The sequence below is a fragment of the Rhipicephalus sanguineus genome, chromosome 5 (assembly GCF_013339695.2).
Source record: "Rhipicephalus sanguineus isolate Rsan-2018 chromosome 5, BIME_Rsan_1.4, whole genome shotgun sequence".
In the NCBI taxonomy this organism is placed as follows: Eukaryota; Metazoa; Arthropoda; class Arachnida; order Ixodida; family Ixodidae; genus Rhipicephalus; species Rhipicephalus sanguineus.
Genome location: NC_051180.1, coordinates 51,075,657 through 51,088,815, shown reverse-complemented (window position 1 = coordinate 51,088,815; position 13,159 = coordinate 51,075,657). Strand labels below are relative to the sequence as shown.

Genomic DNA, 13,159 nt, shown 5'->3' with positions numbered 1-13,159 from the left:
TATCACAAACAGCAATAAGTACACCGCCGCCAGAACGGACGTCACGGTCCCCACGGTATATATTGTAATTCTTTTCACATTGGAGTATTTCAGAGTCCTTTATTTTAGCAGAGAGCCAGGTCTCAGTTATCACAGCTATGTCAGCAGAGGAAGTATCTATGGCTGATGATAAAGCGACACGTTTGTTAAGAACGCTTCGTGCATTTGTAAAGAGCAGCGATACATCGTTTTCGTGTTTTCCAGCTCAGACATGCGCAAAACCACATCAGTGGTTTTGCGCATGTCTGAGCTCCAATTTTGCTCGTCGTTGCTTGATTAGATATGCCTTTCTATTGACCTCGTGTTTTTTTCTGAACGTGGCATACACGAACAGTTATTTGTACCGCATAGGACGCACCAGTAGTCCCTGCTGTGATAACTATGGCAGCATAGAGACAGTAGAGCACATATTACTGGACTGCTCCGCGTACCGCCATGAGAGAGCATTGTTTGAGAGACAAATGGACATGATTTGTCACGACCGGTTAACGTTGCACAGCATATTAGGCCCAGTGCCCGGCCCTTCTAAACAGCGACGGGTTTTACAGTCCCTGTTTAATTGCTTGTCAAAAATTGGCCTAATAGGAAAGCTTTAATGATTACATGATTATTTCATACAGCAAAGGCTTCACTTACCTGACACACTCGTTGTAAATATTTCTGTCAGGTTCATTTGCGCATTTCATTATTTTATATTCTTTCTTTTTATTATATTTCCTTCCCTCTCTTCTCTAGTCTGTCAATCCCGTTCCCCATCCCTACACAGAGTAGCATGCCAGCGGTATACTGACGCCGGCAAAAATCTCTGTTTTTCCAATAAAGAGTCTCTCTCTCTCTCGCTCTCGTGTTTTTTTATGTGCAGTGACCAGGTGATGCAGTATGGTGTGCGCATGTGTGGTGCGGCATATATATATTCTGCGTTTCTTCTTAGAATAAATCAGCGAGAGACGCTCTGTCTCTGTGCTTCTTCGTTGTTTTTGCGGTGTTTTAGGCGTCTAGTTTTTCCCTCATTACGATGAACCAACTAGCCCAGCAACAAGTATACTTCGCCGTACACTGTTTTGGAGAACTCGCTGGTTCACAATAAGTAATGCTGATGGTTTACACATCGGGTAGTTTCACTTCGTTGATAGACTACGGACGGTAAGACATCGTTGTTTTCGATATCGATGCTCGGTTCGGCACACTCCCATGTCCACCGAAAGCGTCCTTTCATTTCTGGAGCACAACTTGTTATCTTAAAATACGTTTACGTGCTTTAATTCCTTTGAACCGAGCACTACTACACTTGTGTCCAACTACAGTGTACTAGTAGACGAAGTATGCTGCTTTGACCACTCGCAACTAGAATCGAGCTGACCAGCTTTTGGAGCTTTTATTACTCCCGCGTAGATGGCACAGCTAGTCTAGCGCTTCGCGGGCAGTCGTTTTACCTGCTTTACGCTATACTAAATGTCTTTCGAATAGCGTTACGCTAGATTTTAGCGTGCGAAACACGCTAACGCAAGCATTTTACGCTATACTAAAGCTGTCTAATACGAATACCTCTTGTCGCCAGTGCTTCTCCAAAGGCTGGTCGGGGCTTCCCTCTCTTGGATTTTCAGTGGCTGAATATTGAAGGCACTGCGTCAGGAATCAACATTCTCTTCAGTTTCAACAGTATGCGGGCGAAAAGACACCGGTCGTACATAAAGCTGTCATCTGTAAAGTGCGCCCCGTAAAGTACCACGCTCTTCGATAGCTCCCATTCCTTTCGCCTCACTGCGATAACCCACAGCTGTTGGAACTATACGTTTCTTTAAAAAAGCGTGAAAGCTGGTCCCGTCCGTAACATACGTGTTCTTTATGCCCAGCATTTCGTCCTACAAAGGAGTTAGCTTTTCAGAATTGGCCGCTCATATAGAGGAGCGTCACGCAGAAAAGGAAGGGATTTGGCTGCAGGTAGTTCTGCTGGTTCTGCTCACGAGCGGCCGTGAACTGCGACTTACGTCATTTCCGCTTGTGTCCGATCTGCCCGGCCACACCGCTAGGGCTCCGCGTCGTCTGCTAGCTGATAATTAGAGCACCGATTACAAATGAAATACGCGACTGCAAGATTTTTCACTCTGGTTATCATTACTTACCCAACATATACTACGCATTCTGAGCTAATTCTGCCCAAGTCAAATAGCGTTGCAGTTGGCCTTTAACAGTTTACTATGACGCATCAAGCTGAACAAATGGGGAAAGAAAAGAATTATTGAGTCTTGATAAACAAAGTGATAATGAATAAGTGATGATTAAATAACGCACATTGAGTATTTATGCACACTGAGCATTTATCAAAGGAGGGCTGTGTAAATGCTTCGTGATTTCGTTCAGTGATGTGTTTTGCATCGATCAAAGGGGAAAGAAATATCCATTTTTTTTAATTCGGAAGGACGCGTGGTTGACTACGTTTGAATATTTTTTTTCTGACCAGTCACAGTGACAAGGAGATAGCTGTAACCTGATGGTAATCCTGACAGCGGATATTATTATGCAGGCCACTCCTATTCCATTTTGGGTCATTAGAGGCCTGGTACACCCACCTGATTTAACACGCTTTTCTGCGCTAGACGTAGGAACCCGTATTACCGAAAATAATTGGGGCGTTCTAATTCAATCCGATCAAAGCTTGCGTAAAGTTTTCGAACGCTGTACCTCATAAATTATACAACGACAGATGCTAACAAAGTCCGTTACTTTGCTTTAGTTCGCACAGCGTATTCAGCAAGCACTGTTGGTGCGTTTTAATCCGCACACACACAGCGCGGAAAAGTGTGCAGCACGTGTGGTTTGTATGTTCATTTCTTCCTGCAGTGTCCTTTCAGTCGCGCACCAAGTTTTCTAAAAAAATGCTGTGACAACTAACCCAGTTATGGAACAAAGACTGTTTTACAGTCTTTGTTCCATAACTGTTACATAACTGTTACAGTCTTTGTTACAGTCATTGTTTGGCTCACAGAACAGCATCAGTGTGCTACTTGGTGATGCGATTTCATTCTATGAAAATATCCCCGGGCAACGCCGCTTCCAAGAAACGGTGCTTCCGGAACGTTAGCTCACTTCAAGTCTGGAGAAGTGCTGCAGTCAGTCTGAGGCATGCAGAGTCGGCGTGTTGTGTGGTTCAGTGTATGAATTCTGCGAAGCGCAGAGCGATTCCCACGTTGCCGCGCTGCCGTCGGAACACGGGTCGGCGCCGCAAAGAGAAGACGCGGAAGGCCCCGCTCTGGGAAAGAAAGGCGACTCTGTGGTGACGCCGTTGAAGCGCAGGGCCGCCAAAGCCGCCTCCTTGCTTGTAACAAAAGGGAGGAGATACAAGCTGAACGGGAAGAGCGTCGCGCCGATGGGAGGACCGTCGACACACGGCCGCCTGGTTTTAGTTATTGTTTGGCATCCGCACGCGCCCTTTTGAGCGTTTACCCGCGCTGCCGTTCGGAGAACTTACCGCTAACAGGGAGCACGTGTCGGCGCCGCAAAAGGCGAACGCGAGGAATTGGTCTTGCGACCGCTTGGCCGGATGCGACCGGGGGATGTCTTTGTGTACAATCACCGTCTGGTCGTAATTACGGCACTCGGAGCCTTCAGGGGAACCGGCCCCCAGCTGCATGTAATGACCGAGTGTCATTAGACTGGCAGAGCAACGCACTATCGCGTACACATTTCGCTAGTGGCCAGGGCCTGGGAAGATTCGCGCTGCTTTGTGGCGGTTTCTTGAAAGAGACGTTGGTGCACGGGCAGGTTGAGCCCGAGCCGAGCTTTCGGCGCTGGCGGACGTCAGGGGCATGCTCAGGCTATAACGTAGGGGAGAGTGAGATGACACGTGTTGCGCAGTGAACCTATCCCCTCGCGTGTTGCAGATTGTGTCGTACGTTAGACCAATGCCGTGTCTGTCATGAAAGTGTTTGTACCATTGGTTGTGGTGATGCCAACCCCCAAGTGTGATTGGTTTGTTGAGGGACTCTTTGTCTAACTGAAGGTTGAAAAGAGGCTGTTTTGGATGTGAGAGGAGAGCGGAGGTTCGGGCTTGGACCCGGGCAGACGCCTGAGCGTGGCAATAAAGCGTCTCTTCACTGGACAACGGCTCTTCCTTCGCGCTGCCACCGTGCACTCGAGTCATCGAGGGGCGCCGATTCGAACCTCAAACACCTTCCCTCCTTAGCTAGTGTTGAATCTAGCGTAGGATAGTAGGGAAAAGAAATTAACTGCTGCTGTCGGGTTTTCTGAGTTTGAAGCGACGGTGCGCATTTGCTATGCCTCCAATACCGGACAGAGGCTTAAGAAGCCGCGACAGATGCGAATGGCGGGCAAGAAGAGAGGAGCGCGAAGTAGTTGTATCTCCGCAGTTTACAACCGAGGTGCACCAACACTATAGTAAAGACGACGTCCCCATCCTTAGTCTTATTGACAAGAGTCCGCTCCTTATGCATCTGTCAGTGCTTAATCCACTGGATATATCATATAACAGTTAAATACATACTGCTCATAATACTGAGGGTACGTACAAAATATAGAAGTATAGCTTTATTCCAAACTGTTCGTGGCTCTCCTGTTTCTTTAAAAAGAAAATATTAAGCGTGCAATAAGGGTTAAAAAAAACATGGTTGATCCCTCGGTCACAGCAATCGGTATAACACGAAAGTGAAACGCATCTTTCCAAAAGTAGTTCAACGTTCATTCTACATTGATAAATGAGAGCTTGCAAAATGTCTGCAGGTGTTTTGCGGCTATAGCACCGTTTTATGTGGACGCACCTACATTGACACCTGGTGTAACATCTCCATCGCGACGACTAACGTCAATGATCAGCATTAAACCTTTGTGTTAGCTTGAAGTAGTTAACATAAACCCGGACACAGCATACGGTGAATCCCGCGTAAAGATGGCCTCAAGAAGCACATAATAAACACTATAGTACTCGATATGCGCTCATGGAAAGCGTCGTCATTTGAGGAGAGAGACGACAAGGTGTGCGCTCTCCAGTAATTGGGCAACCTACATTTCTGCTCGTGCATACACTACCACACAGCACTTCAGAAACACGAGAGGCAGAGCTCGTATCTTAAGGCGTGAACGAGCAAAGGCGTCCCGCTGCCCGCTGGCCTGTCTCACTGCAACAAAGCACTCACTCAGACTGTATTGAAACGAAATGGCATGGAAATCGGGGAGCCAGCCTCCGCGGCGCGGAGTAGGGCGCCTCTTAGCCAGCGTTGAACGAAGGAACGCTGGCACCGAGGCGCCCTAGCGCTGAGTAGCGATGAGTCTACCGAAGTGCGTCCTGTCGGCGCTGGTTACTGTCATGATGCAGTACTTCACCTCTCCAAGACGGCGACACAGTGCCACACCAACATAGTCACTGCGACAGGGAGACGATGTGAAAGATAGAAGGCGCGTTGGTAGAGTCTCAAGCATGAGTGTCGGGGGCCCAGTAAGTAAAGCACCCGACTCCCACCGACACTTTAGGTATAAATGGTTCTGTTGACAAAGCTTGCTGTAGCGCCTCTCAACAAATTGGTAGGAAACGCAGGCTAACAAAAAGGAAACGCGTTGTTATTTAAGTCTAGTCGCGTTTAAAAGGTACGTATTCCAAATCAAATAATGAGCAATAGGAAGAAGAATTGCGTGAACCAAGCACATGAAATGAGAAACTACCGCGATATACCGGGTGTTCAAAGTTAAGCTTTTTGATTTTGTTAAAATTCAGCGCTGAGAAGAACGTGAAAAACCAACTTTGCAGATAAGTTATGTATCCAAGGGGAGACAAAGTGAGACAATAATTATCGCTGTCAGCCGCACAAATAACTATGATTGAATAATGAACTTTTTAATGAGTGCAGCAAGCGGGCATATTTGTATTCAAAAGTTGGAGGCAGTCGCGTTTCTACACAGTTCCACATGGAAGAATTTTTCTAGCGTGTCTCTAGTCCGAGATACCCTGCTGCAAAGTTTAATTGTGGTTTGCATGATTACGCATCCAAGGCGGTGAGGATCGGCACAATGTTCCTCCCTTATGTGACGAGCAGTCATTGCTTGCTATCGCCAGCCAGCAGTGAAAAAGTAACCGTTATCATCTTCGCCTATGCCTTCGAGCCGCTGTCAGATTAAACGCCGCACGCAACTGCCGCGGCACATCGGGGAGGAGCCTTTGCGCCAGTGCTCACTGTATTACATGCGTAATCATGCAAACCGCAATTAAACTTTACAGCGGGATACCTCACAGCACAGACAGGCTAGAATATTTCTTCCAAGGGAAACTGTCCAGAAACGCGACTGCTCCCAGCTTTTCACTTCCAACATGCCCGTTTGCTGCGATCGTTAAAAAGTTCATTATGCAATCTTAGTTAATTGGGCTGCTGACAGCGATAATTAGTGTCTCACTTTGTGTCCCCCTGGATGAAAACGTTATCCGCAAAGGTGGTTTTCACGTTCTTCTCAGTGCTGAATTGTAACAAAATCAGAAAGCTTAACTTTGAACACCCAGTATAGGATATGTCATTACTCGGGCTTACACTCGAAAAAAATTGTGTTACTCGTTTCGGTCAGTCCTGACTTGCTCCGTATATGACTCTTTTTAAAGAGACACGTTAACTCGGTTGGGTCCCATGACTCTCCGACGAGAGTATAATGATCTGCAAAGAGCGTTCAGGTGTATCTTTAAAGAGAGTCACATACGTGGTAAGCCAGGACTTTCAGAAAGAGTCAAAAGACTGTTATTTTCCTTATAGTGTATTTCAAAGCAAACTCAGGTGTATACGTTAGAAGGAGCATCGTGTACTAGCTTTAATCTTGTTGTTCTTGTTTGTTTGTTTGTTTGTTTGTTTGTTTGTTTGTTTGTTTGTTTGTTTGTTTGTTTGTTTGTGTGCGTGCTTTCCTTTCAAAAAAGTTCAACTCCAGGCATGTATGTTTCGATGTAAGCTTTTGATAAATAATGTAACAAAAAGTACCTAAGGAGCTTGGATAGAGTATGACTCAAGGTCATAAATTACCCGCATCAAAATGAAGACACGCACACTCCTGAAAAAAAGTTGTAGTACCTACTAATTTCATTTTACTGACCACTTGTCACATATGTTACTACCCTGTTAGTAACAATAATAATGAGAACTAACATACAATATTGCCAAGGAAAGTATAGGAGATGTTATTGTAATAATGGGGATTAAATGTGAAGAAAGTAAAGTGTACGAAAAGCTAACTTGCCGCAGGCCGGGACCGAACCTGTGACCTTCGAATAACGCGTACGATGCTCTACCACTGAGCTACGGCGGCGGTCATCCCCCCGTCCACTTTATAAGGTATATATGTGCATTTATGCCTAGCATTGTTAGCGCCGATTGTAGCCATGGCGGCGAGTGTGGAACACTCTTTTTCTGCCTTTTTGGCGACACGTAGCATGTGACTAACACTCTTAGGTATAAATGCACATATATACCCTATAAAGTGGACGGGGGGATGACCGCCGCCGTAGCTCAGTGGTAGAGCATCGGAGGCTTTATTCGAAGGTCGCAGGTTCGGTCCCTGCCGGCGGCAAGTTATCTTTTCGTCCACTTTACTTTCATCAAATTTATATCCCAATTATTACAAATAGCATCTCCTATACTTTACTTGGCATTATTGTCTGTTAGGTCACATTATTATTGTGTCTAACAAAGAAAAAAGAGTCCTTAAAAGCCATCTTCTTTCCTTTACCCTGTCAGTAAGTGCGCTTAGTAACGGGGAGGTTAGTGTCCGTTTCTACCCTCAGCGTTACAAACGCAATTAGTAGCGGTTACTACCCTTTTCGTTCTTAACTAGTAAAATGTAGGTAGTAACGATTACTACCAAGAAAATCGTAACTATGATCCTTTAGCCTCACAAATCACTTGTTTATAACGCTCAAATTAGGGAGAATCAACACTGCGACATATTATTAGGTAATTATGGACAGAATGTCACGAACGAGAACACCACACAAACACAATGACAAGGCTACGCGACACGTATAATTCATAGGTGGTTCCAGGAATACTTATAGCCCTACCTCTGGGGTGCACAGCTGGTGCCGGTGAGCAGCAAGGCTTTAGGATGAATTGTGTAAGTTATGCACCTATATCTATATAGCGCACAATTTTATTAGGTACGTGAAGTAACGTAGCGTACGACTTTTAATCAACCATATTAAAACAAACAATACCTTATATCAATTTTGCGTAATATCACCTCAACACGGCCTTGTGTACAAGACCCAAGACGGTGTACTAAGCCTACTAATGTCACTTTAATGAACTTGAATGGATTTCCGTGCTAGTAAATAGGCTGTAAAAAGCTCGTAATAATAACTTTTAAGATTCGTTTAACAAGTTCGTTTAACAGGTGCGTGGCAAAAAGTTAGTAACGGTACGCAAGAGGTAGTAACCGTTGCAACGTTTAAGTGTCTGTTAACATAGGTAGTAAAAGGGCAGCAAGAAGTAAGTAATAGTCCAAAAAAGCTAGTAACAGCTGCTGTTACTAACTATTTGCTCGTGGTTACAAGCTTCTTCCTAACTTTTTTAAGAGTGTACATAGACATTATAGGTAAAATTATGGCTTAAACATCAGAGGAGTTATAAGCTAACAAGACCGTACAAAAATAATTGGTAAGTGTCGCATCAATGATGTTACATTTCCACGCAAACTGGTGCAGCTCAATGAAGTTGAGAGAATGCCGAGAACATTCTTGCAGAAAGAACTGCCACGACTTCGTAAAATCCGTAGTGCACCCCAGGACCCATCGATTGCCCCAGATCGAGTTTGATAAAAATATTTTTACTGTAAAGCAAATACCGATCAAACGAACGGTAATGTGGCGCGGCACTTGCATTCCGAAGGCCTCATTATGACCTAGCACAGCAGGTGACAAATTGAGCCCCTGTCGAAGTGTTTCAATTAATCATTCAGTGCGCAAAGTGAGAGTTTAACGCGCACGTTATTTAGCAGATGGCTGAATTCACGAGGGCCGTCGGAGCGCTAATGGGAACGGCATCTCAATTAGTGAAGCCGCATTGTGAACCCGGTCGATACACTAAAGAGACAGGGCCAGAAAGTTCGTAAAACTTTAATGGGATGACCAAAAACACTGTGAAGCATCTCAGAATGAGGAATAAGGGAGATTGCTAAGGCTGAAACTTCCTAAACGAACTTACACTATTTCAATGAATAAGAAACAGTGTGTTATTTTGTAGTAGATCATTTGCTCCCTAAAATGTAATTTGTATGTAATCTACGTCAATTCAAATCATTTCTTTATTACGGTTACCCTGTTAGCTATTAAAAGAACATCCATTTCATAAGCAATACAAATAAAAAAGAAGGCATCGATAGCGTAGCTACATTTCAGTGCTTCACGAGACCTCAAGGCTCTGGCACGCTTTATGGTGCACTCCGCCCCCCCCCCCTCCCCTCCCCAATAATTATCCCGGAAGCAAACAAGGCACCGAACAACCTAAGCTAATAAGCAGCGAATGATTGATGATCCGTGGCGTTCTCTAGTAGTCACGCGGCACTACCAAGAACATCCATCCTTATTGCTTAGCAGCGTCACTCTATGAAGGACGCTGCCAGGAAACGTCGAAGTGCTGCACTGAGTGCAATAACGCCCATTATAGACTTGCGCTACTACACTCACGTGCCACCCGCGCGTAGGCCTACTATGATATCCTTTGGCTAGCCCATGCATAAGCAAACCTATTTCTGCTGGTTAGAACTATTTTGAAACGTGATGACTAGTTAACAGGGCTTGTTGTTGAGCTAGTTGGTTCACTACTTGTATAAAATAGGTATGACGCAAAAAGGACGGGGATGAAGTTCAGATACGAACTCACAAACACAGGCGCCAGTGTTTGTCGGTTCGTGTCTTGACTTAGTCGCCGTCCTTATCGCGCCGTACCTATTTTCTTCAAGCAATCAGAACTACAGTAAACAAAGCCTCGACGAGAAAGTCTCAGTTATCGAAGTTAAGTCGAGGCCTCTATTTGTCCTCCTTCAGAGGCGCTTTGACAGCTACAACGCTATATAATGCCGCGGTCGTGTGCCAGCTCTTTTTTCTCTCTTTGTTTCTTCGCTTTTAACATCTCCAGTATCATAACTCGGTACGGAATGTGATGGGAAACCGGCAAGCTACCTTCGCACTACAGAAAAGTTGTTTTGAGTTTGATAATTCTTCCTTTTCAATATGCCCCGTGCCCGTATAGTGCGCTGAGTGCTGCGAATACTATGGTATCACCTTTAACTATAGTCAGAAACACGTGCTGCTAAACACAGGATAGTTTATTCGTTTCCAACTTTTTTTATGAAATAGCATTCAATAGAGCAACCCTGTTATTACCATTATTACTACATTTAGCTAAACTTTCCCAAGGATACACTAAACTTATCCTCCTCGGCAGCTTCCCTGATTGTAGTTTTCGTCTGTGTTCCCATCTTCCAAGTAAATTTAGAGCGATGTGTGTGCACTTTACAACAACATAAAGAGTGACCTGTCGATCGAGCTTCCGCCTGTGTGTCGTCCTTCCTTGTCCCGTCATTCTGCTCTCCTCAGAACGACACTCCTCAGAAGAAGTCACAAGAAAATGTGTTGGCAGGAGGCTTAGCAGTTTTGTATTATTTACAGGAGACATTTAAACGGCCGGAGATATAGTTATAACTGCAGCAGAATGCACAGAAATAGCTCTGGTCGCATGTTACGAGCTGAACACTTCGTTCTCGTCCTTTGTTTCTTTTTCATAAAAGAACGTCGTATCAATTCGCGATTATCTTGGTTTTTGTTTATCTAATTTATCTTCTACAGGTTCGCAGGAAGGACTTCCAAGCATGTGTGTTTGCGTAGATTTAAGAGAACACGAAGGAGGCATGATTCTGCGCCGTTGAGAAGGAAATAGTTTAACCAAAAATATTGCGGGGAATTACTTGTGGGATTATAACCCACAATGTAACAGGGATAGCCCTACTGTTAGCATGCAGCATTTCCAGAAATCTCGCTCCTCTGGCCATGTCGTGCTGGTCTATTAACTCGAACTTCTTATTTATATTGAAGATTTCGTAAGAATATCAGGTTTGTCGAGACACTGCAAACGCAAACTAGCCGAATTGGGCGTTTTAAGGGCTACAATCCTCCTTAATACTACCTTCATCTGGACAGTACTCCCTTAGGGTGTAATGAGGTGGGTGTAATAAAGTTCTGCGTCCTCAATTTTACTTCGTTAAGAAATTATGTGGAAGGAAGGAGGTAAATTCACTATCTGACGCCATTCGTCGAATGGAGTTCAAGGACAAAAAACTCCCATCTCATTTCCTCTGGCATGCTTTCTCTTTTTTTTTCCGAAGCTTTCCATAACGCCTTCAGTGCTGGCGGGCTTGTATGCAGCTGTGCGGGGGAAAGAAGTAAAAGAAAGAGGCGGCATGCTTCAGCGCACTAAAAATTCCTTGCACAGATAGCCCAGAGAAAGAGATATACGCGACCCTCCGAACGGCTGGAGAGGAAGCGAGGTAGCCCTTTGGCCTTGGTGGCTGCAGCCTACTGCGGCCCGCCCCCGCCAGGTCAAAAGCGCCGCATGCGCGCGTGAAGAAAAAAAAAACATAGAAAAAATTACACCATCTCCCGCTAAAGGGGACCATGAGGCGATGCGAAGCCGGAGCACTTGCACGATCGCGTTCCGTTGGCGTTCGTTGGGCATGCTACCGACCTCGTGTCGTGGAACGCGAAGAGGGACGCTACGCGCGTCGTGTCTTCCATCTATCCTGGACGTTAATTCTCACAGGGCGAGCGGGGAACGCGGTCGACAGGCGGGCGAGAGGGGGGCAGCGTAGGAGAGGAGAGAGAAGGGGAGGGGACGCGCATGCGCTGGAGCTCATCGCGGCGTTGTGCAGGAGAGAATTTCGGCATGTCTAGCCCGCGTTTCAGAGCAAGAGTGGAAAGGGGGATGGGAGAGGGAAAGCGGAGAGGGGGAGGGGAGAGGGAAAGTGGAGAGGTGAAGGGGAGAGGGTGAATGCAGAGGGGAAAGGGGAGAAGGGTAGAGGGGAAGGGGAATGGTGAGGGGGAGTGGAGAGGAGGTATGTGGAGAGGGTATGCGCATGCGCAGTGAGGGTGGTCACGCCGCACACCACCACCACACCACCACCACCGGATTGAGCTCGACCTTAAGATACTTCGCATCTAAAAGAAAGAAACGCGAGGAGGGAGTCGTTCCCGCGGCGGCGCGATCGTCGTAGCTAGGCCGGCTAGGCCTTGTGAACCATGGAGGAAGGAAAAATAAGGAGAGGCCCTGACGTCACATTCTTGAAGCCTCCACATCGCAAAGACCCGCATCGCCTTCTAGCGAAAGAGCCTCAAAACATTTCGCGATTTCCGTCGTGTCGTTTGCAAGCGCATGCGCGATTCGAGCCTTTTTTTTTTTCGCCGTGCAAGCGGCGCGGCGGGATTCACGCACGCTGCTCCTCGTGTGCGTTCTTTAGGAAAGCTACGCAATGCCCAGCTGTTGCGTATGGTTGCGTATGCCCGGTGCAAATCGCGTGCACTGCGGAAAGTACCGGGTGTCACTTTTCATGTGTACGTACACGTTCGCTTCATTGCTGATCACTAATGCATGGTATTTGCATGCGAAGCTCTCGGATGGGCGCTCTGTTGCTTCTTACTCATTGTGTCAACTCAGACACGTGAACTTTTGTTTTTGGCGTCTTACGCGCCGTACATAACATGCGCCGAAGGCATCGTACGTTTTTAGAGGCTGTGTCGTTCAACGAAAGGGCAATAAACTTATGTTGTTGTTATCGGACTATGTGATGTATGTACTGTGCGGTGTGCGCTCGCTGCGTGCTTGTTGTTGTGCGCGTACTGGAATTACAAACTTTACGTGCACGATCGCGTATACAATTACGTCAACTATAGGTGGAGGAGTTGCGCCGAATAGCTACTACGCTCACTCCATATACACGAAGAAAGAACCGCTAATCCGGCAACAGAGCGGGAAATCGGGCTACGAGAAAGGGAAGGCCTAACGCCTAGCAGAACGCGTAAGTCACTGCTAGGTGAGTTCGAATACGATGATGCAGGGGCTGAACGTTTTTGATCACGGCACGTACCGGT

General features: G+C 46.1%; 1 protein-coding gene and 1 non-coding gene across 2 annotated transcripts in view; one reads left to right on the top strand and one right to left on the bottom strand.

Annotated features, from left to right (window-relative positions):
* The window catches only part of LOC119393622 (glycine receptor subunit alphaZ1), a 231,411-nt gene that overhangs the window by 94,812 nt on the left and 123,440 nt on the right, over positions 1-13,159 (bottom strand). The gene's annotated exons all lie outside the window — the stretch shown is intronic.
* Trnak-cuu (transfer RNA lysine (anticodon CUU)) lies at positions 7,519-7,590 on the top strand. Its single transcript has one exon. It is a non-coding gene; the product is annotated as a tRNA-Lys (tRNA).